Consider the following 19,571-nt stretch of genomic DNA (forward strand, 5'->3'; position numbering starts at 1 on the left):
CACAAATGTGAGCACAAACATCCTCAAACTCATTCAACACGAGGACACAATTTAGAAAATGAGTAAATTTCATTTCATTCTGTTCCTTAGTTTTTGTTGCAGTTTTTCCAACACGATCAGGATGGATGAACAAATGAGCAGAAAGCAGACAGATAGATGTGCAGATGGAACTCAGTGCCCATTTCCCTCTTTTCCACTCCATGATGGGGAATAATGCGTCCTGATAATATGTTTGTCACATGACCACAGACTGCTACCCAGTGACTGATTTTCTAAAATAATTGAAACTTGCAGTAATGACATTATTGTCATTTATGAGGGGCTCCACACTGGTAACACGGCAGCTGTCAATCCCACAAAAACTCACCACACGTTACCTCATTTCACTGGGGCCGTACATCAACAAACCCACTGTTATATGGAACCTGCTGGGGTCCTGACTGGCCACCATCCCCACTTCCTGACAGTACTAATCTGCCGGCTGCAGCTGCCTGATGTGTGGGCATATCTTGGGTTTCGTCTCGTGCTCAGGAAAATGTTGTAGAGCAATAGAACCCAGAAGTCATTACTTTAAAAATAAGGTTGAAAAAAAAAGTCATTTTATTTCAAGGATACTCAGACAAATGTAACACAATTTACCTTTATGTTGGTGAAATTGTAAAGTAAGTCCCTGCAGCTGCTACCTTGTTTGCAACTCGGGGTTGCCACAGCAAATCCAAGGTGGATCTGCATGTTGAATTGCATAGGTTTTACGCTGGATGCCCTTCCTGACGCAACTCCACATTACATGGAGAAATGTGGCAGGGGTGGGATTTGAATTGAATATATATATATATATATATATATATACGAGGTCTCTTAGATAATAAACCGACCCTTTTATTTATTTTTTTTTAACTATATGGATTTGAATGACATGCGATTACACCAATCATGCTTGAACCCTCGTGCGCATGCGTGAGTTTTTTCACGCGTGTCGGTGACGTCATTTCCCTGTGGGCAGGCCTTGAGTGAGATGTGGTCCCGCCCTCTCGGCTGAATTCCTTTGTTTCACACGCTGCTCGAGACGGCGCGCGTTGCTTTATCAAAATTTTTTCTGGACCTGTGAGGAATATCCGAGTGGACACTATTCGAGAAATTAAGCTGGTTTTCTGTGAAAAGTTTAACGGCTGATGAGAGATTATGGGGTGTTTCTGTCGGTGTAAGGACTTCCCACGGAGCGGGACGTCCTGCAGCGCGTCCAGGCGCTGTCGTCGGCCTGTTTCGAGCTTAAAACATCCTAATTTAAGGCTTAATTCACCCAGGACATCGTGAGAGAACAGAGAAGATTCAGAAGAGGCCGGCATGAGGAATTTATGCGGACATTCCACTGTTTAAGGACATTTTTTTAATGAAAGACGTACGCGCAAATTCGCCGAGTCATTTCCGTGACGACTCGGCAAATCTGTGTGCACCGCGACAGGAAAAACACCTCTGTGTTGAAAACCATTTGTAGAATTCAGGCGGCTTTTAATGGCTTTCAACAAGTGAGTAACTGAGAAATTGTTTAACAGCTTGGGCATGTTCCAACTTGCCCGTTAAGATTTCCAACGGAGGTGTTTTTCCTGCCGTCGGGTCCGGCCCGACATGCGACTCTGCCCGCACGTTCTTTCATTACAAAATGACCGAATAAACTCCTCATGCCGACTTCTTCTGAAAGTTCTCTGTTCTCTGACGACTTACTGCGTCAACAGAGCCTGAAATGTGGAAGTTTTCAACTTGAAACGGCGAGACGCTGCTGCCTCGAAGCGCAGATCGCCATCAGGCGCCGTGGACCGTCCTTAAAGCGACACTACCAGACCAAAATCTCTCATCAGCCGTTAAAATTTTTACCGAAAACCAGCTGAATTTATTGAATGGTGTCCACTCAGTTGTGCCTTACAGTTTTGAAAAATTTTTTATCAAACAAAGCAACAGTCTCTGAGCCATTCCTAAACAATGAAAAAAATCAACGAGCGGGTGGACGACTCCTCACTCAAAGACTGCCCACAGGCGAATGACGTAACCGACAGGCATGAAAAAACTCTTGCATGCCCACGAGGGTTCAAGCATGTCTGATGTAATCACACGTGATTCAAATCCATATGGTTTTTGAAAAAATAATAAGGTCGGATACTTTTCTAATAGACCTCGTATATATATATATATATATATATATATATGTTAGCCAAGTTCAAATCTATCATGGACAACTCCTCTCACCCTCTGCACCAGACTGTAGTGGAGCTGAGCAGCTCATTCAATGACAGGCTGAGGCACCCTCAGTGCAAGAAGGAATGATACCGCAGGTCGTTCAATAACACTGTGAAATAACCACATCTTCCCCCTATGTCCCTCCTTCCGTGGATTATAGCCATCAATTAATAGTATTGAACTGGTTTCTGCATTGCTGCACAGTGTCACCATTTTTATATTTATTTATTGGTCTGTTCTTACCTTTTAATGCATTTTATCAATATCATGTTTTTATATTGCTGTCAAATGTCACTGTACAGATGTTACTTGGGGTATTTAGGGGTTATTTATTGCACTGGTTGCTCTTTTTAACTATGCATGTGGATGCTCCAGACGTAATTTCGTTGTTCTTTGTGGCAATGACAATAAATGCTTGAAATCTGAAATCACATGCAATAATATGTCCACAAATCATGTGCAGTAACAACTTGTTTACAAATCCCTGCACTAATGTCAACTTATCATATCTAAATTCCATTTCACACATTGTAAATAAGATGTTCCTATCTCTTTTTTGCAATCCCAATCATGTTTATATGTGTGAAAGCACAGTGCAAGAAAACACCACAGCAACCAGCACAAGCCATGTTACAGCAACGGGCCACAAGCTGCAGATATATACCTGTGGTTGGAGGAAAATAACATCCTCTCGGGGGTTGAGGATTCACCAGGGAAAGAAAAAGTGCTTGAGTAATGAGCGTCAGGGGCCTCGCATTGACTTCTTCTTGCAGAAGAAGTTCGCCCTGTGGAGGTTGGGTGCAGAGGCTTCGTGGGAATATCTACCACAAAACTCCTGAGGGACTTGGGAATCAGGGGCCAGAACCTGCGCACAGCCATCAAAGCCGCATCAGAGGCAGCCGAAAGGAGCAGCCAGTGGCTCTGGCTGAAGAGGAAGGACCCCAATTGGGCCCCTAAGTAGTGCAACAGGAGGTATGCGGTCAGCCAGTCCAGGCCTGACTCAGGGAACCGGACGCCCCTGCCATGCATAGTCCCCTTAGAGATCTGCCATCAAGGTGACTTTCAGGGCTAATTGGGCTTGGGTCGCAAGCTTAGGTCTGATCATCCTGCAGCTGGCCGCCTCTGGAGAGGGTGTATAGTGTTAAGGGCCGAAACACCCTATGACCCAGAAGAACACTACTGATGATGCGTACCCGTAAAATCAACTCCCCTTCAAGTCCGCCATCCACCATTCACTAACAAGTTTACCAAGCGGATGTGCTCGCACAAGAATAATAACATCTCATTCTGTGTTTCTGGAATCTGCATATGTACTTATATATGTACGCACATTTATATATATATATATATATATGTTAGCCAAGTTCAAATCCATCATGGACAACTCCTTTCACCCTCTGCACCGGACTGTAGTGGAGATGAGCAGCTTGTTCAGTGACAGACTGAGGCACCCTCAGTCCCTCCCTGCTGCTGTCAGACTGTACAATAACACTGTGAAATAACCACATGCAATATTATGTCCACAGATCATGTGCAATAACAAGTTGTTTACAAATCCCTGCACTAATGTCACCTTATCACATCTAAATTCCACTTCACACATTGTAAATAAGATGCTCCTATCTCTTTTTCAATCCCAATCATGTTTATATATGTGCATATGTACTTATATATGTACGTACACACACACACACACACACACACACACATATATATATATATATATATATATATATATATATATATATACAAAACCCCAATTCCAATGAAGTTGGGACGTTGTGTAAAATGTAAATTAAAAACACAATACAATGATTTGCAAATCCTCTTCAACCTATATTCAATTGAATACACCACGAAGACAAGATATTTAATGTTCAAACTGATAAACTTTATTGTTTTTGTGCAAATATTTGTTCATTTTGAAATGGATGTCTGCAATATGTTTGAAAAAAGCTGGGACAGTGGTATGTTTACCACTGTGTTTCCTTCTAACAACACTCAATAAGCGTTTGGGAACTGAGGACACTAATTGTTGAAGCTTTGTAGGTGGGATTCTTTCCCATTCTTGCTTGATGTACGACTTCAGTTGTTCAACAGTCTGGGGTCTCCGTTGTCGTTTTGTGTGCTTCATAATGCGCCACACATTTTCAATGGATGACAGGTCTGGACTGCAGGCAGGCCAGTCTAGTACCCGCACTCTTTTACTACGAAGCCACACTGTTGTAACACGTGCAGAATGTGTCTTGGCATTGTCTTGCTGAAATAAGCAGGGACGTCCCTGAAAAAGACGTTGCTTGGATGGCAGCATGTGTTGCTCCAAAACCTGGATGTACCTTTCAGCATTGATGGTGCCATAACAGATGTGTAAGTTGCCCATGCCATGGGCAGTAACACACCCCCATACCATCACAGATGCTGGCTTAAAAACTAATTGGTCTGATTGTAACTCTGATACCGTAGAATTACCCAGCGTCCTGTGATGAATTTCCTACATAGCAGTATATCAGTGATTCATAGTATTATTGCAGTATTATCTGGCACATGTAGGTGTAGAGACCACTGTCGTCAACCACATTGCATCTTTATGACACAGTAGTAAAAATAATAAGCAAGTCAAAACTGTTAAAGTGGCTACATAAAAGAGGTCAATTAAATATAACTATAAACACAATACCACATAAAAAAAAAAAAACCTGGCCTCCACAATCACATGGGAGGGAACAAATTCTGGCAAAGCTCGCCATAAGGATGGATTGTGCACAGAAAGATTGTCTTTTTAGCCCGGTGACAATCTTACACAACCCCGAGGATACTGTTGTATTCTCACCCCATGTATTCAAATGTGGACTTTCTAAACCCATATCCTCTCCATATGTCACCATGATATAAACATAGACAAATGACACAATGAATCACATTTATGTACAACTGTTAAGTCTATTCCAACTATTAAGTCCATATATTGATCTCGACAAACCATATTAATGCAATGGGGTGAAACACAAACAATGGACAAACATCAGTGCCAAAATTCCCCAAGGCCCAAATCTGTGTGTCGGTTTATTCATTAGTGAGGTTGTGTGTCCAATGAAAAAAACTTAAACTAGACACAGACGGTCATTTATGCAGCACACATAACAATTACTTGAAGATGTTCAATACGATTTTTCTAAATAATTCTGTTGAGAAAAATCTTACATTTCTTAGTATTTTTAATCTCATGATAGATTCCTGTTGCTTACAATTGAGGCCCTCAGTTCATGCTAACATTAGCGTCTCAGCATCTTGCATAATAACACTTGTTAGCATCATATTATGTGGCGTGGGCTAGTTTTTGAGCCTGTTAGCATCTCACTATGTGATGTCCGTTAGTATTGTTATGTGACACTAGCAGGTTTTTCTGCTAACCTTAGCCTGTTAGCATCACATAATATGGCATTAAAGACTTTTCAAGAAACATGAAGGATTAAACACATTGTGAATCACTGCTTTAAGATGTTCCCATTGCTCAGGTCCATGTAATTTTTTTAAGCAGGTTATAATTCCTCATGCTCACAGTGGAGGCACTCATCTCAGGCTAACGTTAGGTGTTATGTCAGTTCTTTGACACTGCTGGAAGTCTACACAATTATGTTGTGACAATGCCACGATGTAGCCATGTATGTCCAATGTAGCCACTATGGGCAGTATACACTCACGGTCACTTTAATAGATACACCTGTTCAATTCCTTGTTAACACAAATAAATCATCAGCCAATCACATGGCAGCAACTCAACACATTTAGACATCTAGACGTGGTGAAGACAACTTGCTGAAGTTCAAACTGTGCATCAGAATGGGGAAGAAAGGGGATTTAAAAGACTTTGAACTGCTGACCCACTGGGATTTTCACACACAACCATCTGTAGGGTTTACTGAGAATGGTCCAAAAAAAGAGAAGATATCCAGTGAGTGGCATTTGTGTGGATGAGAAAGACTTAATGTCAGATGATGATGTCAGAGGTGACTGTGTGATGCCATCATGTCAGTATGGACCAACATCTCTGAGGAATGTTTCCAACACCTTGTTGAATCTATGCCATGAAGAATTAAGACAGTTGTGAAGATAAAAGGGGGTCCAACCAGGTACTAGCAAGGTGTACCTAATAAAGTGGCCGGTGACTGTATATAAGACTGGCGTTCCTGCAGAATGCATGCAGTCCTCCTCTGGGTGTCTCAAAGTGGACACAATGTCACCCCCACTATACTTGAGGGTCCACCAGAGAGACCTAAGCAGCACCTCAAAAGTCCGACTCCTATGTGATTCTATCCATCCTGCATGTGTGTCCTTCAAACATTTGGAATGTTGGAGACAATCTGCTAATCCAGATCTGAAACCAGGCTGATTTTTAATTATGCAGCAAATCATCCTCACAATGAGTTTCCTTTGCCCTCAATTTATTTGTTTGTTTTCACCACCTCCCCTTTGCAGCCGTTTCCTTTCCTAAAATTTGTGTTGTTTGTGCATCAGTGCTCTGTTATCTCATTAAGCACTCCAAACACTCGAGTCTGCCTCAAGCCTCCATTTTTCTTTTTATCCCTGATTAGGGATTGTATTACAAAAGTAAATGAGGTCTGTGGGTTCTTTGTTCTTTACCCCCCACCTTCCCTATCATGATTTTAGCAAACGGTTCAGCTTTGTGGTAAAGTTGCATGAATGAGCGCACTGGCAGCGAAAGGACAGTCAGTGTTGAGCTTTTAGGTTCCAACCACACAAAATGGTTTTGGATCGACTCCGCGCACTTTGACGTGCAGCGAGCAAAGTCGCTTCCAAAAATAGAGAACTAAGAGTGAAAAATATCAAGTGTGAGAATGTGCAAATCACATCTCATTGTTTTTTGTTTGTTTTTTTACTCTACCAGTGTCACTGCCACAGTAATTTAAGGCATCAAAAGCACATGAGGTGCCAACAACTGCTGAGGGTAAAGTGACAAAAAAACACACCGTGTAGAAGAGCGAGATGAGTTCAGCTAACAACAGACAGCACGTTAGACAACAAACTGCACCGTGAGTCAATAAAACATCATACTCATATAAAACACAGTTTCAACCACATCTGAGTGCACTTTGGGAAGATCAGCTCGGACCAAATGGATTAAACCCATGACTCTCTTCTATCATGTGTGTTCACTGGTCAACAGTGAGGACCACTACAGCATCAAACAAGTCTCTTTCCTCCCATGTCACTGAAACCAAACTCTGATTATGAAGACTGTGTGGGCAGGGAGAGAGGGACAGCTACTGCAATCTAACATTTAACCCCAATAACCTTGTCCTTCACCCAAATCATTGAGCCCTGGCTGACCTGGCCGGGGCAGTTCTGTTTTATTTAACCCCATCCGTACTGCTTTGGGGTTCAAGAACTGTTGAAGACCATCAAAAGTTTAAACAGGTTTGATCTGAGTATATCAGAAGGTACAATGAAACAAAGCCTGTACATTATAATAATAAGTACAGAAATGAGGTAGTGACCAGCAAAGACTTTTCAAGTTCATCAAGAATCTCACAGAGGGAGCTGCGGTTTCTGTGTATCCTGAGGCTGACAGTGACCAGCAACTATGTGAAGACTTTGCACATTTCTGTATTGATAAAATAGATAAAATAATGAGTGACACTGAAACCATCATTCAGTCAGAGAATATTCTTGATATGTGCCAATACTCTGGCTGTGCAACTAGTGATGATCATCTGACTTTAAAATGCTATCAATAGATGATGTCTTGAAAGTTATTAACAGGTCATCACAGTTAGACCCAATACCGACATCTCTATTAAAACAGTGCCTTGATGTATTGATCCAGCCAATTACTGATATAGTGAAGACTTCCTTACGTGAGGGTGTCTTCCCTAGTAACTGGAAGATCGCTTTGATAATACCATTGTTGAAGAAGACAGGGCTGGAACTCATATTCAAGAACTTCAGACCTATCAGTAACTTGTCCTACATGTTGAAGCTAGTGGAGAAGGCTGGTTTGTCTCAGTATGTTGCTCATTTGAAGCAGATCGATAGATTTTCCAGCAAGAATTCAGCATACAAGGAGCACCACATTAGGTCACGTTATTAGTCCTATTGGACTTGTCCGCAGCCTTCGATACTGTGAGTTTAGACATTCTTACCAGCATATTCCAGAGCCAGCTTCAGATCTCAGGAAACATACTCTCCTGGTTCCAGTCCTATCTACAGGATAGGGCCCAGCATGTCATAAACAGTGCCATCTCTGATCATCACAGACTGAAGTATGGTGTCCCGCAGGGAAGTTGTGCTGGTCCGGTCGTCTTCCTGGGTTATCTGTGTGCCTTGTATGATATCATGGAGAAATATCTGCCAGTGGTCCAGGTTGGTGGATACACAGACAGCCATCAGCTGTATCTGTCGTATAAGCCTGGAGACCACACTTCTGAGACCAGTGCCATTAACAGTCTCTGCACTTGCATCTCGGAGGTCAGAGCATGGATGCTGTTTCACCATTTGAAGATAAATGACACAAAAACTGAGTTCATGTTACTTGGAATGCTGCAAAAGCTTGCAAAAGCAACAATACATGACATTGAAGTTGGAAATTCACATGTGAAGCCAGTACAATCTCTAAAAAATCTTGGCATCATGTTTGATCAACAACTTAGAATGACAAATCATGTGAATTACCCCTGCCAAAAAGGTTACCACCAGTTGAAACGAATAAGACAAATAAGAATTGTGCACGCTTTTGCGACCTCTAATATAGACTATAGCAATGCCCTGCTTTATGGGGCACCGAAGTGTGTCATCAATACACTGCAAAACTGTGCAGCTAGAGTGGTGTGTGGGGTCAATACGATCATGTCACACCGTTGTTGAAAGATCTCCACTGGTTACTGGTGAAATATTGTATTTCCTTTAAGATTGCCCTTCTGACATATAAATGTCTGAACAGGCTAGCACCACCTTACTTAAGAGATCTTATTGAAGTGTACAGCCCACAGTGTACCCTACAATCCAGTAGCCAGCTCAACCTGAAGGCTCCTAGATGTCGAACTCAGGTTGGGACCCGAGCTTTTACATACACTGCGCCACATGTGTGAAACTCTCTACCCAGTGACATTAAAACCCTAAATTTGGTCAATTTTAAGAGACACTTAAAGTTATATTATTTTAAACAAGCATTTTAAGCTAATACTATATTTTATTTATTATATATGTGTTTGACTTTTATTTTTATTTATTTTTATTGTAAGAGCATTGAGATGTTTATTATTATGCCTACCACCAGTAGGCATATACTGGTGGTTGGCTCTCACTGCGGTATTGTATCACTTCCTGTTCCGGAGCACAGCGGTGTTTTTCTGTATCTGTTAGCTGTTTAATCTGCGCAGTTAGATTGATCTAGTTAACTAGATAACGATTTGTTTCACAGTGTAATCTTCACATACCTTAACTAAAGCACTCCCTCTGCTGAATCACCTCTAAATTATTTACACATTATTCACTTTGTGTGTTTTTAGGAATCCGCTAGCTTAGCGCAGCTACTAGCTCTTAGCCGGTTTAGCATGGCGGCTTCTCCTGTCTCTCCTGCACTTTTCTGCTCTGGGTGTGAAATGTTTAGTTATTCCTCGGCCTCCTTTAGCAGTAATGATACTTGTAATAAGTGTAGCTTATTCGTAGCTTTGGAGGCCAGGCTGGGCGAATTGGAGACTCGGCTCCGCACCTTGGAAAATCCTACAGCTAGCCAGGCCCCTGTAGTCGGTGCAGACCAAGGTAGCTTAGCCGCCGTTAGTTCCCCTCCGGCAGATCCCGAGCAGCCGGGAAAGCAGGCCGACTGGGTGACTGTGAGGAGGAAGCGTAGTTCTAAACAGAAGCCCCGTGTACACCGCCAACCCATTCACATTTTTCTCCACTCGGCGACACACCCACCGAGGAACAAACTCTGGTTATTGGCGACTCTGTTTTGAGAAATGTGAAGTTAGCGACACCAGCAACCATAGTCAATTGTCTTCCGGAGGCCAGAGCAGGCGACATTGAAGGAAATTTGAAACTGCTGGCTAAGGCTAAGCGTAAATTTGGTAAGATTGTAATTCACGTCGGCAGTAATGACACCCGGTTACGCCAATCGGAGGTCACTAAAATTAACAATGAATCGGTGTGTAACTTTGCAAAAACAATGTCGGACTCTGTAGTTTTCTCTGGGCCCCTCCCCAATCAGACCAGGAGTGACATGTTTAGCCGCATGTTCTCCCTGAATTGCTGGCTGTCTGAGTGGTGTCCAAAAAATGAGGTGGGCTTCATAGATAATTGGCAAAGCTTCTGGGGAAAACCTGGTCTTGTTAGGAGAGACGGCATCCATCCCACTTTGGATGGAGCAGCTCTCATTTCTAGAAATCTGGCCAATTTTCTTAAATCCTCCAAACCGTGACTATCCAGGGTTGGGACCAGGAAGCAGAGTTGTAGTCTTACACACCTCTCTGTAGCTTCTCTCCCCCTGCCATCCCCTCATTACCCCATCCCCGTAGAGACGGTGCCTGCTCCCAGACCACCAATAACCAGCAAAAATCTATTTAAGCATAAAAATTCAAAAAGAAAAAAATAATATAGCACCTTCAACTCCACCACAGACTAAAACAGTTAAATGTGGTCTATTAAACATTAGATCTCTCTCTTCTAAGTCCCTGTTAGTAAATTATATAATAATTGATCAACATATTGATTTATTCTGCCTTACAGAAACCTGGTTACAGCAGGATGAATATGTTAGTTTAAATGAGTCAACACCCCCGAGTCACACTAACTGTCAGAACGCTCGTAGCACGGGCTGAGGTGGAGGATTAGCAGCAATTTTCCACTCCAGCTTATTAATTAATCAAAAACCCAGACAGAGCTTTAATTCATTTGAAAGCTTGACTCTTAGTCTTGTCCATCCAAATTGGAAGTCCCAAAAAACAGTTTTATTTGTTGTTATCTATCGTCCACCTGGTCGTTACTGTGAGTTTCTCTGTGAATTTTCGGACCTTTTGTCTGACTTAGTGCTTAGCTCAGATAAGATAATTATAGTGGCCGATTTTAACATCCACACAGATGCTGAGAATGACAGCCTCAACACTGCATTTAATCTATTGTTAGACTCGATTGGCTTTGCTCAAAATGTAAATGAGTCCACCCACCACTTTAATCATACCTTAGATCTTCTTCTGACTTATGGTATGGAAATTGAAGACTTAACAGTATTCCCTGAAAACCCCCTTCTGTCTGATCATTTCTTAATAACATTTACATTTACTCTGATGGACTACCCAGCAGTGGGGAATAAGTTTCATTACAGTAGAAGTCTTTCAGAAAGCGCTGTAACTAGGTTTAAGGATATGATTCCTTCTTTATGTTCTCCAATGCCATATACCAACACAGGGCAGAGTAGCTACCTAAACTCTGTGAGTGAGATAGATTATCTCATCAATAGTTTTACATCCTCATTGAAGACAACTTTGGATGCTGTAGCTCCTCTGAAAAAGAGAACCTTAAATCAGAAGTGCCTGACTCCGTGGTATAACTCACAAACTTGCAGCTTAAAGCAGATAACCCGTACGTTGGAGAGGAAATGGCGTCTCACTAATTTAGAAGATCTTCACTTAGCCTGGAAAAAGAGTCTGTTGCTCTATAAAAAAGCCCTCCGTAAAGCTAGGACATCTTACTACTCATCACTAATTGAAGAAAATAAGAACAACCCCAGGTTTCTTTTCAGCACTGTAGCCAAGCTGACAAAGAGTCAGAGCTCTATTGAGCCGAGTATTCCTTTAACTTTAACTAGTAATGACTTCATGACTTTCTTTGCTAATAAAATTTTAACTATTAGAGAAAAAATTACTCATAACCATCCCAAAGACATATCGTTCTCTGTGGCTGCTTTCAGTGATGCCGGTATTTGGTTAGACTCTTTCTCTCCGATTGTTCTGTCTGAGTTATTTTCATTAGTTACTTCCTCCAAACCATCAACATGTCTATTAGACCCCATTCCTTCCAGGCTGCTCAAGGAAGCCCTACCATTAATTAATGCTTCGGTCTTAAATATGATCAATCTATCTTTATTAGTTGGCTATGTACCACAGGCTTTTAAGGTGGCAGTAATTAAACCATTACTTAAAAAGCCATCACTTGACCCAGCTATCTTAGCTAATTATAGGCCAATCTCCAACCTTCCTTTTCTCTCAAAAATTCTTGAAAGGGTAGTTGTAAAACAGCTAACTGATCATCTGCAGAGGAATGGTCTATTTGAAGAGTTTCAGTCAGGGTTTAGAATTCATCATAGTACAGAAACAGCATTAGTGAAGGTTACAAATTATCTTCTTATGGCCTCAGACAGTGGACTCATCTCTGTACTTGTTCTGTTAGACCTCAGTGCTGCTTTTGATACTGCTGACCATAAAATTTTATTACAAAGATTAGAGCATGCTATAGGTATTAAACGCACTGCGCGGCAGTGGTTTGAATCATATTTATCTAATAGATTACAATTTGTTCATGTAAATGGGGAATCTTCTTCACAGACTAAGGTTAATTATGGAGTTCCACAAGGTTCTGTGCTAGGACCAATTTTATTCACTTTATACATGCTTCCCTTAGGCAGTATTATTAGACAGCATTGCTTAAATTTTCATTGTTACGCAGATGATACCCAGCTTTATCTATCCATGAAGCCAGAGGACACACACCAATTAGCTAAACTGCAGGATTGTCTTACAGACATGACGACATGGATGACCTCTAATTTCCTGCTTTTAAACTCAGATAAAACTGAAGTTATTGTACTTGGCCCCACAAATCTTAGAAACATGGTGTCTAACCAGATCTTTACTCTGGATGGCATTACCCTGACCTCTACTAATACTGTGAGAAATCTTGGAGTCATTTTTGATCAGGATATGTCATTCAATGTGCATATTAAACAAATATGTAGGACTGCTTTTTTTGCATTTGCGCAATATCTCTAAAATTAGAAAGGTCTTGTCTCAGAGTGATGCTGAAAAACTAATTCATGCATTTATTTCCTCTAGGCTGGACTATTGTAATTCATTATTATCAGGTTGTCCTAAAAGTTCCCTGAAAAGCCTTCAGTTAATTCAAAATGCTGCAGCTAGAGTACTGATGGGGACTAGAAGGAGAGAACATATTTCACCTATATTGGCTTCTCTTCATTGGCTTCCTGTTAATTCTAGAATAGAATTTCAAATTCTTCTTCTTATAAGGTTTTGAATAATCAGGTCCCATCTTATCTTAGGGACCTCATAGTACCATATCACCCCAATAGAGCGCTTCGCTCTCAGACTGCAGGCTTACTTGTAGTTCCTAGGGTTTGTAAGAGTAGAATGGGAGGCAGAGCCTTCAGCTTTCAGGCTCCTCTCCTGTGGAACCAGCTCCCAATTCAGATCAGGGAGACAGACACCCTCTCTACTTTTAAGATTAGGCTTAAAACTTTCCTTTTTGCTAAAGCTTATAGTTAGGGTTGGATCAGGTGACCCTGAACCATCCCTTAGTTATGCTGCTATAGACTTAGACTGCTGGGGGGTTCCCATGATGCACTGAGTGTTTCTTTCTCTTTTTGCTCTGTATGCACCACTCTGCATTTAATCATTAGTGATCGATCTCTGCTCCCCTCCACAGCATGTCTTTTTCCTGGTTCTCTCCCTCAGCCCCAACCAGTCCCAGCAGAAGACTGCCCCTCCCTGAGCCTGGTTCTGCTGGAGGTTTCTTCCTGTTAAAAGGGAGTTTTTCCTTCCCACTGTCTCCAAGTGCTTGCTCACAGGGGGTCGTTTTGACTGTTTTTATATAGCGTGATTTGGCGCTATATAAATAAAATTGATTTGATTTGATTTGATTATGCACAAAACAAATAAACTGTTAAACTGTTAAACTTTGCTGAAGTGTCATATTGGGCCAGCTTTGAGCAGTTGTATAAGGCTAATCCTGCTATTGGAATGTGCTGGACAGGACATGTTATCCAATGTAAACCTGGAAGACCTTGCAAATAATTCAAAGACAACTTGAAGGTGAATCTAAAAGCCTCTGACACTGACATTGCTACCTGGTGAATACATGCCCAAACTGGATACAGCTAAGCTCAACTGGAATGAAGGCTCCCGAACATAAGAGAATACTGACTATCAAGAACAAAAAAGAGTTGTGTGAGCATAGTGCACCTTCCAGAGACATCTTGCTGTGCAACATCTGTAGGAAATCTTGTGCCTCAAGAATCAGACTCATAACCACTGGCCTGTTGCAGACTAATCCAGAGACACACCGTAAGGATGGTCCTCCTGCTGGGATGTTAGACATTTCTGCTGCTAGGTCTTGTATCTGATTTTACAGTCAGTTGTGAAACACCAAATCTTGGTGATATTGCAAAAGCTGTTGAAACAGCTGAGGGCGGGGAAAGCTCCAGGGACCTGTGGCATTGGAGCTGAGCTCCTCCAGGTGGGGGGGAGATGCTGTTCTCTTGGCATTGCAAACTATCTTTGTTTTAATCTTGGAGACAGGAGAGATGACTTAGATTCAGTTTTTCCCAGTGAAAACTGGTGTTCATCGGGGGGGGGGGGGGGGGGGGGGGTGTTCTGGCTCCTACAATGTTTAACATTTGCATGGACTGGATGCTGGGTCTTGTTGTGAAAACCAGTGACTTAGGGAGTTTTATTAGTGAGGAAAAGTTTACTGGCCTTGACTTTGCAAACGATGCTGTGGTCTTCACAGAGAGAGACAGACATTGTAGAGACATTCACTTATCTCAACAGTGACATACATGTCTCTGGGTTCTTCATCCTTTGAAATCAAGGGGCACATGGGAAGAGCTTATGGAGTCATGAGGTTGCTGGATAGATGTGTTTGGTGATGCTGATATCTTTGCAGGAGAATCAAGATCCTGGTGTCACCTGGCTTATTGTGTCACCTGGCTTATTGTATGCTTGTGAGACTTGGATGATACTCAGTGACATGAGGTGATTAGTGGATGTCCTTGGTACTCAGTTTCTTCAGATGATCCTTGGGTACTGCTGGAACATCAAACAAGCTGCTACTGAGGGAGGCTACGATGAGGAGGATCACTTGCATTAAGTGGGACTGTCAGCTTCCACATTTTAACCCATGAGGGGCCTGGTGGTCTGAAAAGCTGTGCCAGAATAATGAGCGAAAATTCTTGTTGTAACAAAATAAACTATTACTGTATTTTTCAGCATATAGGTCACACTGGAGTATAAATCAAACCTGTCAATCTTTGAAGAGGACAAAAACATGCATGTTGTTTCAGTTCCACCTTTTTTCTGTATGTGGGACACACTTTTTAGGTTCCCTTCACACATAGTGCGAATCTGGTCGATTTGCATACAAAGTGCGTATGAAGCAGGACGGGTAAAATTGCAGCTCCCTCGTACACCTGTTGCTACAACTATTTGCGCACCCTAATGGCTGAAAGACAGATTGTGCCTTGTGCAAGTCCATCGAACAATCTCACGGCAGGTGTTGGCTAAATTCCAGGAGAGACGCATGAGCATCTAACACTGCTCACATGGCAGTTAGAAAATGTGTGGCCATTCGCACTGTTAACATGACAACAGACAGCAGACGATTACTGTCATGCTGGCAGGGAAATTTGTCTAAGTGCCCCATGAGTGTTGATTTGGTGTGCGCTGAACTGACAGGAGGTGTGGCCACCGACAGAAGCGACTGTGGAGATCTGTGGATCTGGACATCCCAGCTGAACAACACATACTGTGTTTGGACGGACATGGCCTAAGAATTGCCTACTGTGACGTGCCTGTGTCTACTTGCTGTCATCACATGGACATAAATAAAAACATATATTGTTGTGGCAACGGGCTGTAGCGAGTGGAAGCATGCGCGCTGCAGCCTATTGACAGGCTACCCCAAGGTTGAAACAGACCATCAGATCATAACACGCAGCAGGCGATCTGACTGTCACGTCACCCATGTGAGCTCTGTTCCACATGACGCAGTGTCAGTCCTGCAGCGTGCCGGCAGGACACGTGCGTGGGCCGGCTGGACATGTGCCAGCAGATGTGGACATGATGAGATGAGCGAACTGCTTCAAATGCATGTCATTTCATGACTGTACATCTGTAACTATGGGTCATCTACAGAGGAACAGACGGATCATAGTTGTATTGCCTGCTTGATAAGAGGGATTCAATATAATGTGATGTTTTTATATGGGGTGTGATTTTATTTGTTTTAAATATGTCCATGTCCCTCATAATATCAGGCAGTTTTCTGCACCTTTCACAGGCCAGCGATGGTAGCTCAGTAGTAAAGTTTGTGACTGGCAACCAGAGCTTTTGGAAAGTGCGGGTTTGAATCCTGTGGGCAACCTGTATTTTTTTAAATTATTATTTTCACAGCAGCTGTGCAATATGTTCCCAGGTGCATGAACCATCACACGGGCATCGTGCATGCCTGCCGTCAGCGCGATGGTTCGTGGTGCACTCATACGAGCTGTTCTGACGGGACTTGTCTTGAATTGTACATATTTGCATTATGTGTGAAGGGGCCCTTAACAATGCACAAGAACCCAGTGTAGCACATGTGCACATCACAGCATGTCCTGCTACTTAAAAAGAATTTTAAATCCCAAAAAATAAGTAAGTCTCACAAATAAACGTGTGATGGACAACACAATGTTTTATTATTTGAGCAGATTGGACAAAATAAATTGTCAGATGGGCATGAATTGTTGGAATCACTGCAATAAAAGCGAGTAGATTTTCTTTTTTTTAAAATGAGCTCTAATTTGGAATTTTTGTGCATTGTTGTAGTGTAGATTGTTGATTCTTATTCTTTTATTACTGGAGATTAATTTGTTCCATGATTTGTGGGAAAGAGAAAGGACATGATGGTGCCATCAGTTCTCCCAGTTACCACGTGTTGAACAGGAACCAGAAATTAGAGCTACAACACTGACCAATGGAAGAGTGCAAGTTCCGGATTTGAGGACAGAAAAAAAAAATGTATGGTGCTATGGCTGTGATAAATGTCTTTATGCATCATACATTTCTGTTGTGATCCTGTTGTGATCCAGCTTGACCTCTAAATGTCTGCAGGTGTTTTATCGATCTCATCCTGTCATTTTCTATTTTTTTTTCTTTTCTTTCTCTTCCTTGCATTGCTTTCATTTTTGTGTCATCACTCTTTGGTTTGGATGAGTATGTAAAGTAGCATTTATGATGAAACTTGAAGAAGAGGGACTTCAGTGTGATTGGAATTCCTCAGTTGTAAGTTGCTTTGGATAAAAGTGTCAGCTACATGAATATATGTTATTATCCTGCATAGCAGCATGCTATGTATAGCTGTACAACCAAGAAGCCGAGTCCACTGCAGGTATTGAGACTTTGGAGTAATTTGGTAAAAGGTCAAGGTAAAAGAAAACATGGTCTGAAAAAGACTAAAAAAAAAAAATCATGATTAAAAAAATCAATAAGCAAGACAACTAGATGGATCCAACTTGGTGGGAACATTGCATGGTTATATATGTATAGATGATTAGATTTTCAGTTTGGTCAAAGGTCAAGTAAAACATGGTCTGAAAAACATTTCTCAATTACGAAGGAGACTAAGTGGATGCTCCAAAGTATATATAAGCAAAATATTTGTGATCGATTGATATGAATGACTTCAAAATGAAGTATAGGGTTAGTAATAATATAGATAGTATAGATAGTCAAAAATACAGTTTCAAACGTAGATTTATTTCTACATGTACTACATATACCAAGTTTGTTCAAGATTGACAAAGATGGATCAAGAAGTTACTATGATGATTCAAAACATGCCCTGATTTGCTATTTGGGAAGGAACAGTGCTCTGTGGAATAGAATGCCTCATGCAATTGAAACCATTTGTTAGTGGTGTATTAAAGGGAATCTAGAGGACGGTTGCGTTTGAAAATTGTGACTGTCTGCTATCTAATATGGCCGTTATGAATCTTGGTATTTGTTTTAGCACGATAAGAGCCTATCTTGTCTGAAACCATTTGTTTGTGCTGTGTTGGGGGAGTCTCAAGGAAGTATCTTTTTGAAATCAGGAGTAAATTCACCACATACCAATTATAAAGCGGGAATGTTTCATGGTACAAATACACCATATACCATTGTTAAAGCACCAGTCTTTTGCTATAGAAGTAATTTCTAGACTTCGTATATTCATCTCTACTAAAAAAAAAAAAAAACCCTACACCAACTTAAGACATGAGTTGGAGCGTATGCTACCATCATTGCTCTTGTTGTTCAACTTCATGGAGGAAAATGTCATCAGAAGTCTTATTTATTCATATTGGCTCCACAGGTGCAGTCAGAGTGACTGACTTCAGATCAGCAAATTCAGATTCCTTGGATTCAGTCTGTTTCCTCACACAGACTCCGCGTGATGCTCCAGTGTTCGTTTTCAAGGAGTAGATGAGAGCATTTTGATTTCCAATGTTCTGGAAGGCAGCATTCTGCCCGTCTCTACCCCTTACATAACTACATCATCTGATGTTGTCCATCCAAGATTTGGATGATCTTAAGCTAACTGAACACTCACTTGTGATGTTATCACTTTCAAAAGGCATATTTCCATCTTTCATGAACTCATCAATATCTCTTTGTATGATGTGTTTCTTTCAGACACCCCTCAGGGATACCCGTGTCAACAGAACAGACCCCCAACTGTTTCCTAACATAATTAGTAAAACAGTGACAGGAGAGGAAACCACGGCAACCACCGCCAAACAACCACAACGGCTGTGCCGCATTAAATAAAGAAAAAAGAAAGAATGATTGCCACTGTAAGACTGTGTGTGTGTGTGTGTGTGTGTGTGTGTGTGTGTGTGTGTGAGAGAGAGAGAGAGAGAGAGAGAGAGAGAGAGAGAGAGAGAGAGAGATCAATGGCTTTGATGGTCAAGTGAGAAAACTAAAGAAATGTGCTTGCAAACATTTATAGAAATTGTGCCCAAGTGATAACAACAGAACAAAACCTGATCAGTGGAAAGAAAGGTTAAAATGGCACTAAAGGTTAGAAAGTGAAGACTTTGCAGTGAAACTAAAATGTAAATAAAAGTGAACGAAAGGCATCAAAGGGATGGTCTCAACAAAAATATAAACGCAACACTTTTGGTTTTGCTCCCATTTTGTATGAGATGAACTCAAAGATCTAAAACTTTTTCCACATATACAATATTACCATTTCTCTCAAATATTGTTCACAAACCAGTCTAAATCTGTGATAGTGAGCACTTCTCCTTTGCTGAGATAATCCATCCCACCTCACAGGTGTGCCTTAGACTGCCCACA

At 41.5% G+C, this 19,571-nt stretch overlaps 1 long non-coding RNA gene across 1 annotated transcript; it reads left to right on the plus strand.

The window, feature by feature from the left end:
* The first annotated feature begins 3,286 nt into the window (after positions 1 to 3,286).
* Positions 3,287 to 18,433, plus strand: LOC117523501. The gene is made up of 3 exons (XR_004564519.1): positions 3,287 to 3,427; positions 10,207 to 10,210; positions 18,423 to 18,433. It is a non-coding gene; the product is annotated as an uncharacterized LOC117523501 (long non-coding RNA).
* Positions 18,434 to 19,571: the final 1,138 nt, after the last annotated feature.

This window comes from Thalassophryne amazonica, chromosome 13 (assembly GCF_902500255.1).
Source record: "Thalassophryne amazonica chromosome 13, fThaAma1.1, whole genome shotgun sequence".
Lineage (NCBI taxonomy): Eukaryota > Metazoa > Chordata > Actinopteri > Batrachoidiformes > Batrachoididae > Thalassophryne > Thalassophryne amazonica.